Genomic DNA, 18,628 nt, shown 5'->3' with positions numbered 1-18,628 from the left:
TTGACTCCTGAGTACCTCAGAAGTACATTATGTGTCTCAAAGCAGTCCTTTTCAGTTGAGGGTAATTTTGGAGGCACTGGCTCTAATTGTCTATACCACCTCCCCTTTTTTAAAAAACGTTAAATGGGATACACCGTCTTGTTTTATTGTTCCACCTTAAATTTTCAATTTTCTTTTTTCTTTCATCTGTATAGTCTCTTTTTATCTCTCTACTTCTTTTCCCCCTTCTCTAGCTACAAAAGTCCTGTTATTCTTCTTTTCCCTTTTTGGCCTATTCAGACTTAAGGCTCCTTGGATTCTTTTCCTGCCACTCCTTCCTGTATATGTTCTTTGAACCCTGAATAGCCCTTCTGAAGACAGTCTGACCATTGCTTTGCCTTTTTTTCTCCTTTTTTTTCTTTTTCCCCACAGATGAGTTTTAGTCCTGTTGCATTTCCCCCAAGAGTTTCCAATTTTCTTCCATTAAGGTAAGCTTCAAACATTTATTCTCATCCCATATTCAATTGTTTATGCTCTCTAAAATCTTTCTGCAAGTAGAATTGATACCCTTCCAACATTTTGCTCTCTGAATTATTTTCTTGCTGTAGTGGATTCAAATGCTCTGCTTCCATATTTTAAGTGCCCTTTTCCCAATAGGTGAAACTTTGACCCAACTCATCATCTTTATTCTTTGGAATTCATTGTATGCGATATCTTTGTGTCTGTATGCACCATCCAGAGACCTGATCAACTAAAACCCACTCAGAGGTTTGTGCCTTTCCTGGCTCTGTTCCAGAGTGGTGGCCTAAAGGAAATGCATGCTATTATTGCTACAGGTTTTTTATACCCCCTTTTTTTTTCTTTTTTTTTTTTTTTTTAATTTCTTATATGCTTACCTGAGATTTTTACCATTTTACTGTTGTCACTAACAAAATTATAGCGTATATGCTCTGAAAGCGTTATATAACACTTTTTACACCTATCAGTTTTCTCCATTCTGTCTTTCCCATGCATACTGCATCCTGCCTTTTCAACACACAGGAATTATCCCACTAAGTTTCAGTTAGTCTTTCCAGATTGTAATCTCCTTTATTTAGTACAGCACCTTCCAGTTGTTGCTTGTTTCCCCACACATTTGCGTCAGGCATTATATTCTTGTTATCCTTCATCTTTTGCTTCAGAACAGTTTTAGTTTCTTGCTTAATTTGTATGTTGGAAGTACAAGTTGGATTATTCAAATTAAGCGAAAGCTTTCCCTTTCCCTCCTTCTCCTGAAGGTTTATGGCCTGCCTAACAGGCCCTGCCAGTTCTAAGCCCAGGAGGCTGGCAATCTGTCTGCATAAACGGAGAAGGTGCAATCCAAAGAGTTGGCTCCGGCTGCAGGACGCATTCCAGTGATCTGTGCATTCAAAATCCTCCAACTTATCCTATCAGATCTTCCCTTGGTTGGCTTCCAGTATCAGCATTTTACTTTCTTCACCCATGCTTGGCAAGGGGAAAACTTCTGCAAGTTACTTATCTGCACAGTTCCAATTATCTTTTTTTTTGTTCTTACTGTCTGAAGAAATAGCTGCCTATATATTATATAAATGTTCTTCATTGGTGTCATTTGTTCCTATAGGGAATATGATGATTAGAAATTCCAGAGCATTACTCAATAAATCTAGCAACACCTTTGTTATGACAGTCCTTTTTGTCCTGGTTCTCTATCATGTTTTCCTTAGGTAATACTTTGAACTACTTTCCTTGTATGCAAAGTAATCGCCTGGGACTGCTCATCCTTTCCACCATTTTGACAGCTCTCTTTCAGTGCTTGCACTGTGGTCATAGGTGGTTGGAACCGTTTTCTTCATATTGAAAGAATAACACACCTGTTGCAGGTGTTAGCACTGTTTCCATACATATTTCCCATCTGCTTTTCCTGTGGGCTTTTTTAGGGTTCTGCCTTGGCATAAAGCTTTACTTTCCTCCTCTTCTGTACATGGGGTCCCACTAGTCTCTTCCTTTTTTGGTAATTTCTCCTCTTGTTCTTTGTCCAGTCCCTTTTTCAGTCTGCCTCTCCAGTTTGCACTTCATTTGGCTGTTCCCTTATCATTTGTAGAGTACATCTATTCCCCACTGGGTTTGTCATGGAAAGGTCACGGACATATTTTTGAGCAGCTGTTTCTTACTGTTCTTCAGGCTGTTTTGCAGTGTCCCAGCCTTTTACATCCCATTTTAAGAGCTGCTATATTGTTTGTGTCTGTCATGTAGCCGGTGATTCCCATCACTGCCAGGTTTTGTGCCCTGGTTTGCCATGTGCTACCACAGGCCTGAGGTGACTCTAGTTAGCACATATGACCAAAAATGTAGAGAGTGGGAAAGCTGGAGGAAAAGTAGGCCTGTACTTTGCTGAGGAACCAGCATACTGTGGGACCCATCTTCCTGTTTCTGCTTGCAGAAAGGTTGGTCACAGCTTTCTCTTAGCTTGGGCAGATTTTGCTGCCAAATGCTGGGAGATTTGTTATAGCCATGAGTAATCAAAATAAAGAAAAAGGTAAATATGCTTAGCTAAGTGTGTGTAATCTGTATAACAGTCATCATAATAGTTCGCTTTCAAATAATTTTACTGAACAGGGAATACAGTCTTGTGGAAGAGGTACAGCCATCCAGTTTGAGGACAGATCACCCAATACAATGTTAAAAAGTCACAGAATCGTAGAATGATTTAGGTTGGAAGGGTTCTTTAAAGGTCATACAGTCCAACCCCTCTGTAATAAGCATTGTCTGCCTCTGCACCTGTGAGGAACCACCAGTAAAAGGAAAAGTAAGATGCTTAAGCAGGAAAAGAGAAGTCATTAGTATTCCAGAGCCAGCAAGTTCCTTCTCCTATCAGTGCCCTAAGAGCTACCTTTGTCCCCCTGGAGGTGGGCAGGGGAGGGGGACAAGCTGTTGCCTACCTCCCTCTGGGAAAGGTCCAGTCTTCTCTGCATCGACTGTCTTCCTTCTTATACCCATGTATAAAATACCTGGTTTTTATTCTCCATATGGCCAAGCTATGGTCAGATATAACAGGGTGGTGGAAATAAGGAATTTCTCTCTGATTTAGAGCTGATTAGCCTTGGTGCAAATTTTATAGGAAGCAGGTTTGAGGCCTCTGATGTAGCTCTTTACATAGGTGGGACATGGGGCTATCCATAGAAAGTGCAAATAGGTCACACAGGCTTTGAACTCTGCTCTTTGCCCTCCGGCTTCTTTGATGTGAATTTGCTGGCAGTGTCTCCCTTCAGACAGGAATTCCTCACCAGAAATCAGTGAGGTGGATTAAGAGCACTTTTTTCAAGGGAGATCTGAGACCATTTTCTTGCAGAGCTGTGTCCCTAAGGAGGCAAAGGTGTTCAACATGGTTCTTTGTATAGGGTGTTAATCAGAATACTATTTTCTAAAAGCACTATTTAATTTTGTTATCCTTGGATGGTAGACTTCTGTTGATACTCTGCTTTGTGGATGACTTACATTTTTACTCCCTCATATTCTTCCCTCATCATATTAAACAGCCATGTAAATTTTACAGGCCGCAAAGATGAGGTGGCAGAGTAACAGTTGCAAACAAAAATATTGCAAAAATTTCAGAAAATAATTTTGTCATTTTGTCAAAATGAGCTACAACCAATCATAGTAACACTAGGTGAAAAATAAAATTAAAAATAGGGGGGTAAATTTGCAGTCTGCTAGTAGTTTTCCATTCTCAAGAAGGAAGCTCAGTTTTGTCCAAAACAACTCAATCCCTACTTTTATTACTAATGTACATAGCATGATTGATATTACATTTCATTATGTAAACATTGCTTTAATGCTTCTTATTACTTCTGCTCAAGTAACCCTGAATAAATGTAGTATCTGGCACAAGATGCTGTTCCTATGGCATTGTCTCAAAACTAGTGGCTTTGTGCTGCACAAGATGGAGTTCTCAACGACATGGCAAAGCCTCCACTTTAAATCTTCACTTTAGGAAAGCTGTTCCATCTAACAAAAGCCCTATATCCTACATGGGGCTCTGGATCCATACCCCAGGGCATCAAGCCAGCAATGTAAGATTAAGGCCTAGGTATGAAAAGGTCTTGAAACCAACAGGAATAAGTAAGTTTTGGTTTAGGGCCTATATAAGGAGAGCATTAGTGAAGTGTCTTTGGTTCTGTCTGTTGCTGGTCCAAAGTCATTGTAAAAATACTTTTTTGTTTTGCTGGGGTGGGCAATAAGAGAAGCAGGAGAAGAGGAAGGAAATGAGTGTCTGTCTAATTACACTTCCATAAATGTCCTCAAATACTTTGCTAATGTGGTTGGGGGAACTTTTTCAAAACCAAAATAGGCAACTGTGGAGCTTGCTTGTCCAGTTAAAGTGGGCAATTTACACTCATCAGGCTTGGCTAGAAAGCTTCATGAAAGCTTGGCTTTAAGTGTGGAGCCATACCACATCATTTGCTGTGTGTCACGGAGGCCAAAATAAATGATAGCTAAAGCTGTCTATAACATAGCCTTGTCTTCTAGGCTCTGAAACCTCAAAGAAATCCTTCATTTGACTGTACTGCATCTATCCTGGTGATGAAACAATATTATAATCACTTGCCACCGTTGGCAATATTTAGGTCAAAGGCACAAATTGTCACTGTGTGCTAAATAAAAGAAGGCAAGGGACAGGAGTGGAGTTTTGGATCCTTCATTGTAGGCACTGCTTAATTGCTGGCTCAGTCCCAGGCTTTGGGAGGATCTCTCCAAACAACTGTTTCTGAGTCAATACGTGGCACAGTTCTGGGGATAATTTATTCCAGGGACCACCTCCAAAAACAGTGTCACATTTTGTTTCGGTCTCTGGTCCTCTTTTATTTACCAGCATAGACATAGCCATTGGGTTTGTGTTGGCCTGCAGTCTTGTGAAGCTTTTCTAGTAAAGTCTACAAAATATTACATGGTGATTCTGTTTCTCAGTGACTTCTCATCAAATGTCAGCTTCAAACCCCAGCCTGTCCAAATCCCCATCTGCCCTACAGTTTGTTTCCTCTAGCCAGCACATCCAAAGTTCAAAATGTCCATGATCTACTGTTTTATTCAAATGAACACCTTTGTGTTGGTTTTCTTTTTTAATTACCTATGTATTAATATTTTTTTGTTTGAAAATTAGATCTGAAGCCAGCACAAGCACAAGAGAGTTAAAGTTCCTTCTCCTGTACCCTTTTCGTGTCTCTCTGCTGGTGAAACTGTTTGTTTACTAGCTTGGCTTAGCCAGTAAAAGTTTGTGCAGAAGAAAAAGCATTTCATCTATCGATCCCTTACATGATAATAATTTCTATTAGAAACATACATAAACCACAATAACTTAAATCTTCAACATAGACTTAGGAATTTGGCAGTATCCAACTGTGTTTTTAATGAAATACATTCGATGTAGAGGGAGAACATACGTCTCAAACACTACAATGATTTTTTTTTTTAAGAAAGTTGAAAAATGTATTTTGATACATGTAATTGTTCTTTGTGAAGGCCTGGTATGTGGCCTGGTAAGCTCTTGCAATCAATAAGCTTATAATTAAAGGAATGAAAGCCATGCTTTGGCATAAGAAAACTATATATTGATGTGGGAAACATAAATATTGATGTCTTGATGAGTGGGGGCCAGGTAATAGAGAGAATGGTTTCCATAGTTTGTTAAGAAAGGGAAAAATGTATGTGGTAGCTATACCTGCCCTCAACAATTTCCTGTTAGTGTAGTCATTCATGGCACTGGCACATACAGTGGAAAGTATGCACAGGTATTACCACCCTAGCGATATTTTAGGAAAATGCCTCTCTCTGGAATTTTAGGAGTTTTGTACTTGAAATTAAGCATATTTCCCTTCAGAGAGGAAGGAATATTCATCTACTGCAGAGAAGATAAGCCTACTCAGTCCATTCAAACTGGTCTTTGAACTACATCTGTTTATTTTTTGTACCCTATGCCTGTAGGAGCTCACCTGCCTCTTGCAGTCATGCCTAGTCTAAGGCTTAGCTGCTTTTGTGAACAGGTCACCTATCCTTTTATTTTCTAATGAGCCTTTCAGATGTTATGTTATCTAACATGCATAGTTCATTTTCATTTTTTTGTATATAGATGTTAATCAGAAATTAGTTTGTATCTGTGACAGCAGAAAAATTGTTTCATACTGAGCCTTATCAGTATACGGCTAACAGGAAATATTATGAAGAATTTTTTGGTGCTGCAAATGCCCTTTGGTAACAAGCACGTAGAGTTATATTCAGACACAAAATCCGCTAAAGTTCCTTTGAAGTCAATGGCAAATCTCTAACTTTCTGTATAAGTGGAAGGGCTAAATTTACCATATAACCTTATAGAATCATAGAATCCTTAAGGTTGGAAAAGACCTCTAGGATCATCAAGTCCAACTGTCAAAGAATAGATCAGACTGATCTATTCTTACGAGGGAAAGAGTTACACTTCAGTCAAACTTTCTTTTTGTATATATTATACATTGTTTTGGTTTTGAATTTCTTAATTTCAGAAAATATTTAGGGCATATTGAAAAATAAACCCTTTGCTTGAAAAAGGTGTTACACAGCAAGTCATATTCTTCAGGATTTCACACTTCAGGATTTCACACTTCAGAAATTTTGTCATATCTTTTTTACTGAATTCATCTTCTGTGTCAAACAATTACTTACCTAGGGAAAAATACGTGGAGGGATGTGACATGCTCAAGAACATTTCTTTAAAGTATATAAGAAGATCTCAAAAACTTAGCACTGGGATTAAGAATTGATAGAAATTCTTATGTTCCACACATTTGTGCTGCTGTGTGTCCATTCACAGAAGGTACCTCCAATCTCAGAATCAATGTTTTTACAAGCTGTTAAAATGGCAATGCAATGCAAAGCCTCCAGTTCAGTTTATATCACTAGATATTAATTGCTCTGAATGTCTGAACTTTTTTCTGCATAAGGTTCATTTTTTTTTAAAAAAGGGCTGCCATTGTGCAGTGTTGACAGCACAACATGAAAACTCCTGCTGAGCTTGTCTATACAAATGTTTTGCTATGGCTGAGCATAACATCCTTTGTTATCCAATGAAATGAATATAAAAAGAGGATATGAATACATGTAGCGGAGAAATGAAGTGTTTTTGAAAGGCCTTTCCTCTGAATGAAAGAAGAACAAAGCAAGACTGGCTAAGAATCAGCAAGCTGGTTATATTTTTTTTCTACCTTGGGTGGCTCTGAGGGTTGACTGGGTGCCAGCTAACAAATTAGGCCATTGATATGTTACTTTTGTGTATGGAGTAATTCTTGATCTGTGCATGGTCTGTCCACACATGCAGGACTAATCTTAATTTCCAACATTTGTCTTTCTCATTTGGGGAGATAGTTTTTACTGTCAAAACAAATCTACTGATGCAGGTTTTACCCCCACACCCTCACTAAAAAAGAACAAATAAAAAAGAAAGAGAGCTTGTTAGAAGTCATTTCATTTCAAACCACCACCCATCAAAAAGAATAATAAATTAACCTCACACAGACTCTCAGTCCTCTTAGGCGCATTATGTTTCAGTTAAATGACATATCGTAATTTTCTGTGACAGGTAGGCAAAAAGTTAAAAAACATTTAACCACAACATACTACAGTATTCATATGCTTATTTCATGAGCCTGGGTTCTCTTGGAGTCAGGAGAATTGAATACAGAGCAGTTACAAGGTGCCACTCTTCAGATCAGGTAGTGTTTTACACGTATTTTGTACAAGACAACTTAGCAGAAGCTCAGGCCTGTGCCTTCTCCATTGCTTTCGATTTTTAGCATATATCACATTTGCCAAGTGGTGTGCACTGACGACATCGACATTTGGTCTCCCTTCTGGATTGGTTCATTCCTTGGGCATTGCCAGCTTCTCATGTGTTCAGCAGATTTTCAGCCCCTGCCATGAGTGTCGCACACCCCTGTGCCTCCGCACAGCCACCAGGCCGGGAGACAGGCTGTCTCCCACTTGCATCTCCCACTTATCATCTCCCTCCCAGACTGACCAGCAAAAGAGGTGGAGGAGGAGATAGAAGGGGAAGTGGTGGCTGGCAGTGGTTGCTTTAGGAAGGTCAATTAAAGGCTGAGAGTGGGGAAAGAAAGGATTAAAGAACTGACTGGGCTGGGGTGCTATGAAGGGAGCATGGAGCTGAGGGAGACTTGGAGAAGTGCAGGAGAGGAGGGGGGAGATGATCCGGCCGCAGGACCATCAGCAGGGAGGAGGAACCACAGGACTGGAGGCTTTGGAAACATAGCGAAAGCAAGGTAATTGAGGATAATAACTGATAATTTGAAGGAAGGAGACACAGGAGTAGGATAAGAAGAATAAGACAAGATACTAGGATTTTGCTAGATTGTGTCACATTACTCAACTATTTCACTGTAGTAATTCTTGCTTGAATGTCATGTAAGCTGTTGATATGTATGGTTTTTTATGAATTGTAAGAAGTGAGGGATGTCAAATAGGGAGAGAAGGAACTTTGCAGTGGGAAAACTGAAATAAGATGTAGAGTATAATACACTTTATAATGTGTAGAGTGAGGTGCATACAGTGTATTTCTGTATGCTTGGGTTTTTTAATTGACCTTTCAAAGCTTTCTGCTCTTTAGGTATTGTCACTTTTTGTATCATACCTTTTCTTTTGCATGCACTGTTACAAGAACAAATATTATGTCTATGCAGCTAAACAAATGATGGCCAAAGAGAAAGTTAAAGCACTGAACCCTTTGTTGCAACCCATTATATGTATGTATGTATTTATGCATAAATATTTATATTTCATGGAATTAGAGGTCACTGTTATAGGATTGTTTAGAAGACTGAATGATAAATCAGGCCAGTTTTAGTCTTTGAAACATGACTTTATTGGATTGATGGTCATAAACAAGACACACTGCGAATGATTAGTTCCTACTCGTTTGTAGTTATTATTACTGCACATTCAGAGCAGTTAGTCCGTAACAATCATATCCTAAATTAACTATTGATTGTCTGCACTATTCCTCTGGCTCAGTTCTGGACTATGCCAACTAACCCTGTCCAAGACATATGTGGTATAGAAAGGAAGACACTTAGGCAATGTGGGTGTGAGCCAGTCAGTGCCACTAAGCCCAGAGATGTCTCCTCATTTTAAAGCTATAGAGAGAGCATGGGTCACCTTGGAGAAGTCGCTGAAGAAACAGTGAGTTTTTCTGTTTTGTCTGTACTGTGTTGGATTAAGAAACTACCACCCCTAAGAGCTCATTCCTAGCCTCCCTATTGTATTTATTTGTCTAGAGAATTTGAGATTTATTGATCTACAGCAAAAAAATAGCGTGATGATTTAGCATACTCACCAGAGGATGGGTGTTCTCACATCCTGTCCCTCTCTAAAGGTTGTTTATAAGAAGGGTAAAAAAATGTATACTCACAGCAATAGCAATTTCCGCTTCTACATATTGGGACTGGATTACAGTTTATTCTCAGAAATAGGAATGGTTTTGTCATCTGGTTTAGTTTCACTGAATCTTCCCTTTTTGGAAAATCAGGAAGAGATACTCATCAGGCTTGCTATTTTTGGTTTATTTATTGTTGTTGTTTTGTTCTATAACAACATTCTTTAATACAGTTGTAGCTGTTTTCTGAAGGGATTGGAAATTACTCAGAATTTATTGTCCTGTGTGTATCTGTGAAAGAGCATTTTTACCTTCATTAACAAAGTCAGAGTGCAAGCCTGTGGTGTTAGCACACAAGGAACAAAAGCATTTCTTCTGACACTGGGTAAATAGTTTGGCCAAAAGATCTGTGCCAGGAGTCCATACAGAATTACAGACATGTTGTGCAAGGCTTTTGTAAGTGAATAGCAAAGGTACTTTTTGCCATGACATTTGCGCAAATGGAACCGAGCAAACCATGAAGGACGCTTCACCTTCCACGTATGCTATCGTAGAAGGGTGTGTCATTCTTCTTGCTAAAGCTCTGCATTGTCTCTTCCCTCCAGGGACAGAGCTGATACTAATCTCTGTACCTTGTGCTCATGTCAGACAGAAGCTTTATTAATAATGACAATGGCACATCCTTTGCAGTATCTTCCTGCTTCACTTGGAGCCTTCTCAGATGTTATCTTCATTGTTTCATAGAGGCTATAAATATGAAAGTATTTACAATGAATTGTTTCCAAACAGTTAATTACTGAACTATGTGCTACATTTACATTGTCTGTGTTACGCCCAGGCTCAAAACCAAGGGCAGATTCAGTTAGATAAAAGCAGTTCTTCACATTTGGGGCATGAAAAATATCTGCTCTCCTATCAGCATGGAGTAATTTCCATTTACAAAATGTAGCATCTTGGATGAATGTGCACTGGATAATTTTTTTTTTTTTTGGGTAGGAACACAAGTACTAACAAGAAAAAGTAACAGACTTGAATTTTTAATTTGGTAATTGTATTTAAATGAGAACAATATTTAACATACATACTACATCTTCTCTTGTTTGTAAGTCTCAGGGGAGTCTAGAAGAAGATAACACTAAACTTGTGGAAAATGGAGACACCAGAGATTAGCTGATGTGCCCAAGTAACATTGCTCCTCAGAAGCAGACCATGGAAATTAGGGCTCTAGCCTCTGAGACAGGAAAAATCCAGCTCTTTGGATGTTTTCAAGTGATGTTGATTTTTTCTTTTGTTCTAAGCCTCAACAAAAATTCTAGGTATCTTAATAACAGAGATGAATGACTGCAATTAGGTAAAAGATATATTTAACCATATAGTTTTTTTTATTATTATTTTCAAACTGAAGCAGAAGCAAAAGCTTTCTGAAGACTTGAAAGGATCAGGTTAAATTTACTGACTTTTAATTGTGCATCCCAGGGTTCATAAGTTTGTCTGGAACGTACCAAAATTGTCAATGTTGTATTCCTTTCTGTGGCTCAGACAGCAATTAGAAACCTGTTATGAGAAAACTGAATATGATTCTGAGCTGTACATACTTAGTAATTGTTCTTTTTTGACCAGAAAGGGTGAGAAATATAGTATATTACAGAGTAATAACTGAGGCTGGCTCTTCAGATGAATTTGAACAGCAAATAGATTTACTGAAAAGGTTATTTCTGTGTAAAATCATGTACGAGTGGTGATATTCCTAGTACTCTATCAAAGTGTTTTCATGTGACACTGGATCAGTGTGAAAAAGTTGGGTTTTTTTCAGGAAGTTACCTGGTAGAGATTGAAGTGGTCTTTCTTCTACTGTCATGGTTGTGCTGCTGATCTACTTTGATTGCTCTGAGAAGTGTTTTAGTCACCATTTAAGTGAGAATGCAAGCATACGGAGGAAAAACTTGAAGATGAGGGCTACTGCTGAGTCAGACTGGTACAGAAAACAGTGCTGAGGCAATGGTGCTCCCCATCACTGTGCAAACCTAGTAGCCTTTATTTGCTGGTCTTAATGGGAATTTTTTTTTTCACCTTTTTTTTTCTGCAGAGCATGTTCATATAAACAGGAACTTGAGGAGGAAGGAGGGTCAGAAGATGGAGCCAGCTCAGAGGAGCTATCAGCAGGAGAAAGGAGGGAGAGGAATTCCCAACAACCCCACCTCCCGCTACCCTCCACAGCCGTGTGTTCTTCTGCCTCTCTTTTCTTTTGGCAAGCAGGTTGCCAGTGGTAAGACAGTAGTAATTCCCCTGCCACCGTGCATGCGAAGCGGTGTGTTTCTTGCTTTCTCCCATGGGAAAGTGAAATTAGCCTTCAGGCAAACCCTGCAGTACAATATTGGGTACAAGATTTGGAAAAAAAAGGTCAAGAGGAGAGTTGAAAGCATAAGTGATTTTGAGCCTGAGAGATGTCATACCCAAAAGTACCAAGTACCCTTTCATGAAGACAGTGCACAATGGCACCCAAAGCCCAAGTAGGTACCACAGAACCTCCTAAAAATATCTTTCCTTCCACCCCCAACCTTTCAGATCATGAACCAGGACATCTTAAAGAAGCTACTAACCCCAAATTGCTGAGGGATGAAGTCAGGCAACTGCAGTCAGAGTAGACACATGAGGAAATGGAGTCATGTGGCACAGGAGATACACCTTAAACATGAATGTCTGCATCAGGCCATTCTCTTGAAAACATTAGCATCATCAGCACTACTTCCAGTTCTCTGAGAAGTATTATTGAATCCACAGCCTTGGCCAGAGTTTATTTAAGATCGTCTCCACATGAGAAACAGAAATCCAATTTCCTGTTCCAAGAATGAGGAGCAGTGGTTCAGATGCATTAAGCTCTTGCTTAGATTGTATCTTGCCAGAAACGTAAGATTAATTATTATTTCTTCCTTGTTAAGTGCAGGATATGTGCTTGGTGCTCTGTAAGACATACAGAAAGACAGCACCTACGGCTAATTGCTTTCAGTTTCAATACCTGATCCTTCACAGCCATGCTTTCCTACCACATTGAAACCTTATTTGAATGATTAAGAGTTATTTGAAAGGCAAACAAGATTTAAATTACAACTGCCTCAACAGGAGATAGGAGAACTGACATGGATATACTTGCAAAGGCCAGTAAACAAGAACATAGGAAAGTAAAATTCTGTAGTTGTATATTCATTGTCTTCATAGAGTCAGCTCCTGGTTATAATCATTATACTTTGAATGTTATTTCTGGTTTGTGGGAAGAAAGAGAAATAGTAACGAATTTTTTTTAACAATAGAGTTTGGAAAGAAAGTAAGAAAGACATCTGCGGTCTCATTGAGATCTGAGTAAAGTCAGTAGTGCATTTTCCATTAACTTAAACATAATAGGACCTAAATTTAATTTAATTTGATTTAATTCTCAGTTTCCTGTAATGTGTTTTATAACGTAAAGAGGGTCCAAATTTGAGATGATAAAATATTTCCAAACAAGATGCAGCCAATATTCAAACAATACTTATCCGTTATAGGTATGTTATAGCAGTTGATACAGATGTCAAAGCAACAGATCTCAGAGCTTGTTGGTGTTTAGAATTGCTTATTGGTGTGACTGATACGGCTATACTCGCAAAGGGTTGCTGAAGCTGCAGCTAAACAGCTCTTTCATTGGCAAAGCTTAAACTCATTTTCCAGACAGAGGAAGTCATACTAGCAAAAAACTGTCTTGGCATTATAATTCAATAACCATTAAGCATTTCTGTTATTTGTTCTGTGTGACTCACTCTGTTAAGTCCCTGTCTCACCTCCCACACTGCGCGCAGCATCTGCAACACAGGTATTGCCACATTGGCCAGTGGAGAGCAGGTCCCCTGATCAGCTGTGCCAAGCACAGGGAGCCCCCAAAACAGGGAAGCGTGACCTGGGAGTGGAGTGTTTATGCTTTCTAGAAAGGTCAGAGACTCACAGAAGTCCCTCTAGAGATATGCTGTCTCCAACTGCAGCCTTTTACCATGTTCCTGCTTTCATTTTATTTCTGAATCATTCAATGTGGAAAAAAATGAGATATCTTTATTTCAGTGGGTGTAATCAGGTTTCACGGAGATTTAACTAGGGAATTAATACCTACTGAAAGTTTACTTCAGGGAAGCAAAGAATGCAGGAAAATTTGAAAGAAATAGGCTGATGACATGGGAGACAAGAGCCTGAATGCAAGTGGTAACATGGAAGGAGAGGATGATGGAGCTTTGCAGTAGGCTGCAAGAAGAGAAGAGTAGCTGTTCTGCTGCAATGTTTTCTGTGACCAAAATATACAGAAGGCTACACTGAATATGCTTGTGTCACTGCTTGTACTTGCTGCAGTTACTTCTTGGCTGTGATGTCATACAAATAGCAGGGAAGTAGAATCCATATCCCTGTCATTCTACATACTTATACGTGCATTCTGCAGAATGATACGAGGGAGAACGAAAGCCCACTGGAACCTGGCGTATTAGGCTTGCTGCTTTTTCTTTTTTTTTTTTTTTTTGCCATTTCCGTACAGAGGGTATGACTTAGGGAAAAAAAAATGCCTGAAAAACCTGTTCTTATGCTGTAATAAGGTGGTGGTGGTAAAACTACTTTGCCTGCTCCGTGTAAAGGAATGCTTTGTTTTTCAACATCATCAATTGAGGGCATGTCTCTAAGGCACTTTTTTGATCCGCTTATTTTTCAGGGGACTACAACATATGTTTTTCCTCTTCCACTTTTTAATATTTTGGTCTCTGGTGAATCCGCATACAAAAGCTTCCTTCCTTTAGTTGGAGTCCACAAATGAAAGGCTTTTCTTTCTCTGATTGCAGATTAGCCTGCCAAGAAACAAACTCTAACTGGAGAACATCACTTTAATTTATTTATGGGATACAGATGACAAGGAAGTCTGTCCTCTTCTCAGGCTTTTTGGAAGGCTTTGGGCTGACCCAGCCCAGCAGAGTTCATATGGCAAAGGCAAACTGTGCCAGGAACCAAAGCCAATAGTCATTGCAAACCTCTGAACCAAAACATTCCTTTAGTGCTTGAATTTCCCTATAATTTGTGTAGATTCCCTTTTTGTCAATGAAGCTTGCAGTGGATAACTAGCTTAGTGCAATCAGACTAAACAACTGTGCTATTCATTCAGCAATTAGATGATAGCAGTAATGCATGCTTTATGGTTTCCGTTCTTCATTCTTTCCTTTCTTTTAAAGTCCTTGGAGACAAACTCTAGGATGTTTGGCAAAGAGGAGGCTCTTGCTGAAAAATATCCTGTCTTTTTTTACTTTAGGGTTGCTAATAAGTTCTATTCTCAGAGGCAAAACATCAGATCCACATAGGAAGAAAAGATCAGCAGAAAAAAGACAACTCTACACTCATTTATATATATGTGAACATTTGCTCTGATCTATTTAAACGATGGAGGAAGACTTCTTTTTTTGTAAATCACCAGCAGCATATGGCTTAATTTAGAATAAAATGAGAATATTTTGAATGCAAATAATTTTAGCAGAAATAGAGTGAAGTATGTTTGCTGTATAAATGACTTGAGAGGGACGTAGGACTAGAAGTAAGAATTTTGCTGTTGTTGCAGAAGGTAAATCTTTGTGAAAGGGGAGACTTCAGTGCTTCAGCTTTCAGTTAGGAGTTTCAGCTTTGGCCAAAATCAGCTGTGATTTTTACCCTTTCCTTACTTCTGCACATAACTTCTCTGCTTTTGGAAAAAGGGATCTATATGTATGGATAACTCAATGGCATTGTTAATGATCCTGTTAACTAAGGGGCAAACTTTAGCTCTCTGTGTATAACAAAAAAAAGAAAAAAGTTGAACGAAGTCAATAAAAAATGATATATCTTAGCAAATGTTCTCTTCATATAGCTGGAAAGTAAACTGTTGCTTATTTACTACCATTGCATTTTTTTATTGTGTCAGTTCTTCCTCCTTTATTTTATACCAGTTCTGTTGCTCAGCCACTGCGTGACTTCAGACAGATCACTTAAATTCCCTGTACTGTACTTTCTTTATTTAAGGGCTAATCCAAAACCCATTAAACTCAATGTGGGTTCTGAGAGATAAGTAATGGCAGATTTATCTGTGGTAGCTTAAAGCATTACAGCACCCAGATGCCTTTGCTATCTACCTCTTTTCAAAGGATTAATTCCCCAATAGCAGGCAAGGAAGGATAGGATATAAGCCATGTGTCAGCCACTGTGGTTTGCAGTACATAATATTAGATTAAGTTGCAATGAAAGTAGGTGCTCATTAATAAACTGGGCTGTAAAATGTGGCAGCTGAGGCACAGATACATGTCCTGTTCTGTCGTTCAGTAATATTGGTGATGACCTAAGGGAGATGGGCAAGTTGAAAACATAGGGCAGTAACTCCTCTAACTATAAATGTGAAAGATTGTCTGCCAGAGCTCTGAAAATCTTACCTGCATACCTCTAAAGTGGTAGAAAACACTGATTTCTGTAAACTGCTTGAAGATACTGATAAAAGGCAGTGAATAACAATAAAGTATCATTGTACATCTCAAGGGAAGGATGGCTACATTTAAGTTTTAAATGCTAAAAGGATGAAAAAAAAGGGGGAAAAAGGTATTTCCAGCTGACTACAAGTACATTCCATTTCTATTCAGACCACCTCATTTAGTTTCCAAAAATGCTGGTTTGAAATACATTTGAGCCTAAGGACTGTCATTTTTCTCACAGTGGCAATCAGCCATGACAGGATGAATATCTGTGAGGACTTGAAGCAGAAGTAGAGAAAGACAGAGTGACGAGAAGCCAATGGGGCAGCATGACATTCCAGCATGGTTTGTACTAACCACTGACTTGAAAGACCTTCCTAATGTTGGGCCGCTCCTCGGAAGCTGGTCTAGTGCCTCTCTAATTGTCCACTTGAGTTCAGTGAGCTCTTGTTCATGGCTCAAGGTCACTCCACCTATATTTGATATTTAGATGAAGGGCCCATGATTAGAGTCTTGTTGCCCTGGGTTTCCTCTCTTGTCAGTGGTCAAGGATAGGCCTTCAGAATTAACCAGCTACCTCTCCCCAGTGAGTGCTTGAAGAAGGAGAAAGAACTACAGGGAACCAGGCTGTGGTGTGCCATCTTAGAGCAGCCTTATTGTTAAGATAGACAAATTTAAGTAGTCATGCCAAGGCTGAAGAGTTCAGATTTTTTGTTTCCAAGTCCAAAGCTGCAAATCATTATGCAAATGTTTTATATTAATTTTTCTTTAGTTGGACTATTTTAACCAAATGTAGTATCATATTGGTAAGTGTAGCAGAGCACAGTATGAATGGTACCAAATCATAGAAGTCTAATAGCATAGGATCAAAAGAATATAAGCCCATTGGTTTAGATCTCACCAAGACCAGAAAATTTAACCCCCGCACCACTGAAAATCAATAACAACTAGTGACATCTGCATGTTAATTATTAAAGCCTGCCTTGCACAAGTGAATGAAAGTAACAATTTCAGAAAAACTGGTACTAGTGATTCAGTCATATACCCTACTTGACCTCAGAGAAATCAGCAGTTCCAGAACAGAAAGAAGTATACAAATTCTCCCTTACAATGTCTATATTTGTTCAGGAAGTATAGCCTTTGAAACATAGGAAAAAAGCCCCAAATATATTAGCTGTTTCGGTGGGTTATGGCTAAGGAAAAGAAAAAAAATGTTTGCATTCAAGGATAGGTGTTTACTACATCATCTTGTGGGAGAAACAAAAATTAAATGTAAAATCATCTCTGCACAAAAAGAATAGTGATGTGAAAAATATACTATTTATTTTACAACAGAAACATTCTTACTGGAAAGAGTATGCCATTGGTTGAGTTTCAACTATAGTGAAGCCTACTTGGAAATAAATGTGTGGTTTTACAGGGTATGGGCTATCATACTGCCTTTTAGCTTGGTGTTTTTTACTTCTGGGACATGAACAGTCACCACCAATGCGTCATGAGTAACTTTTCTTTATTTGTACTGCTTACTATCATTTGTAGTGTGTCATTATTTGAAGTTTGGTGTAAGTCTCAATTGAAACATTAAACTTTTTATGAACTGGAAATCTTGGAAATCCTTCAGAGGAAGGCTTTTATTTATGATATTGTAGTCAGTGTTTCCATTATATCCCCCTGTTTTCTGGGATTTATAACTTAGTTGTAAAAAAATCATTCTGGACTGAAATTTGGCATATGGGATTGAACCCGAAGAAATATGGTTTTTACCCAGCTTGAAAATAAGTCTGGTCACATGTAAACTGCAGGATATAGAAATGATTAAACATATTCTTTAGAGATTGTTTTGCTTTATCATTATGTTCCATCATATTATAACATTTTCTACAATTAATTCTGTATTAATAATGTTACATTTCAAATACCTTTTTCATCCCACCCTCCTGAGTCTTGGATGAAGAATAAGGTGATTACTGCTGTGTTTATCACTGAAACATAGTATGGCTGAGTGTTTCAGTAGCACCAAATGAACATGATGGTTACTTCTTCTGAGTAGCATAGCTCACCATTTTGGTACATAGAAGAAATGCAGGCAGACAGAATGCAGCTACACATTGGCAAAAGCCAACCAGCCAACCAAAAAAAAATCCCCAAACCTCCAAAAGTAAAAACAAAACAAAACAAAGCAAAGCTCTAGATGACACTAAGCTTAGAGACAGCATAGCTAAGGCATTCTAGTTTCTGCAGAGAGCTATGGGATAGAGTGAGACTGTAGATTTTTCTTTTTTTTTCAAGATCTCTAGTTCTGTTCCTAGCTCAGAAAATGACAACTTTAACTGTCAGATTACTATTCTTTTCCCATTGGAACATCACCACAGTAATGGTCAAGAAAAAAGATTGTCATTGCAAATTCACAGATTTCTGGGTTATCTTTGGAGGCTTCATACTGAAGTAATTACCAGGATCTACTTCTTTTCGCTTGTCTGTTCCAAGGAGAGCATGATCTGAGTAAAAAATATGTTGCAGTTTGTACTTTCACCAACCAGCATTTTTAGTGAAAATTCCTTCTCAGATTTCTGTTGGTCACATTAAGATATCAACACAAATTTTGTCTCTCAGAGGAAAATCAGAGAATCTCATTGGAACTCTCTGACTCCCATTTTTGCTTGGAGGATTTACATGACACCAATAAGATTATTTCACAGACCTCAAACACAGAAAAGCAGTCCTGGGAAGCTTTAGAGAGCTACAATGC

The 18,628-nt window shown here is 38.6% G+C and overlaps 1 long non-coding RNA gene across 1 annotated transcript; it reads left to right on the top strand.

Annotated features, from left to right (window-relative positions):
* Nucleotides 1-450: 450 nt before the first annotated feature.
* On the top strand, nt 451-14,733 carry LOC135317678 (uncharacterized). The gene is made up of 3 exons (XR_010376426.1): nt 451-467; nt 11,478-11,657; nt 14,700-14,733. It is a non-coding gene; the product is annotated as an uncharacterized LOC135317678 (long non-coding RNA).
* The last annotated feature ends 3,895 nt before the right edge of the window (nt 14,734-18,628 follow it).

The sequence above is a fragment of the Phalacrocorax carbo genome, chromosome 1 (assembly GCF_963921805.1).
Source record: "Phalacrocorax carbo chromosome 1, bPhaCar2.1, whole genome shotgun sequence".
In the NCBI taxonomy this organism is placed as follows: Eukaryota; Metazoa; Chordata; class Aves; order Suliformes; family Phalacrocoracidae; genus Phalacrocorax; species Phalacrocorax carbo.
Note: the sequence above shows the minus strand (reverse complement) of the source record. Positions and strands in the feature narration are given on the sequence as shown.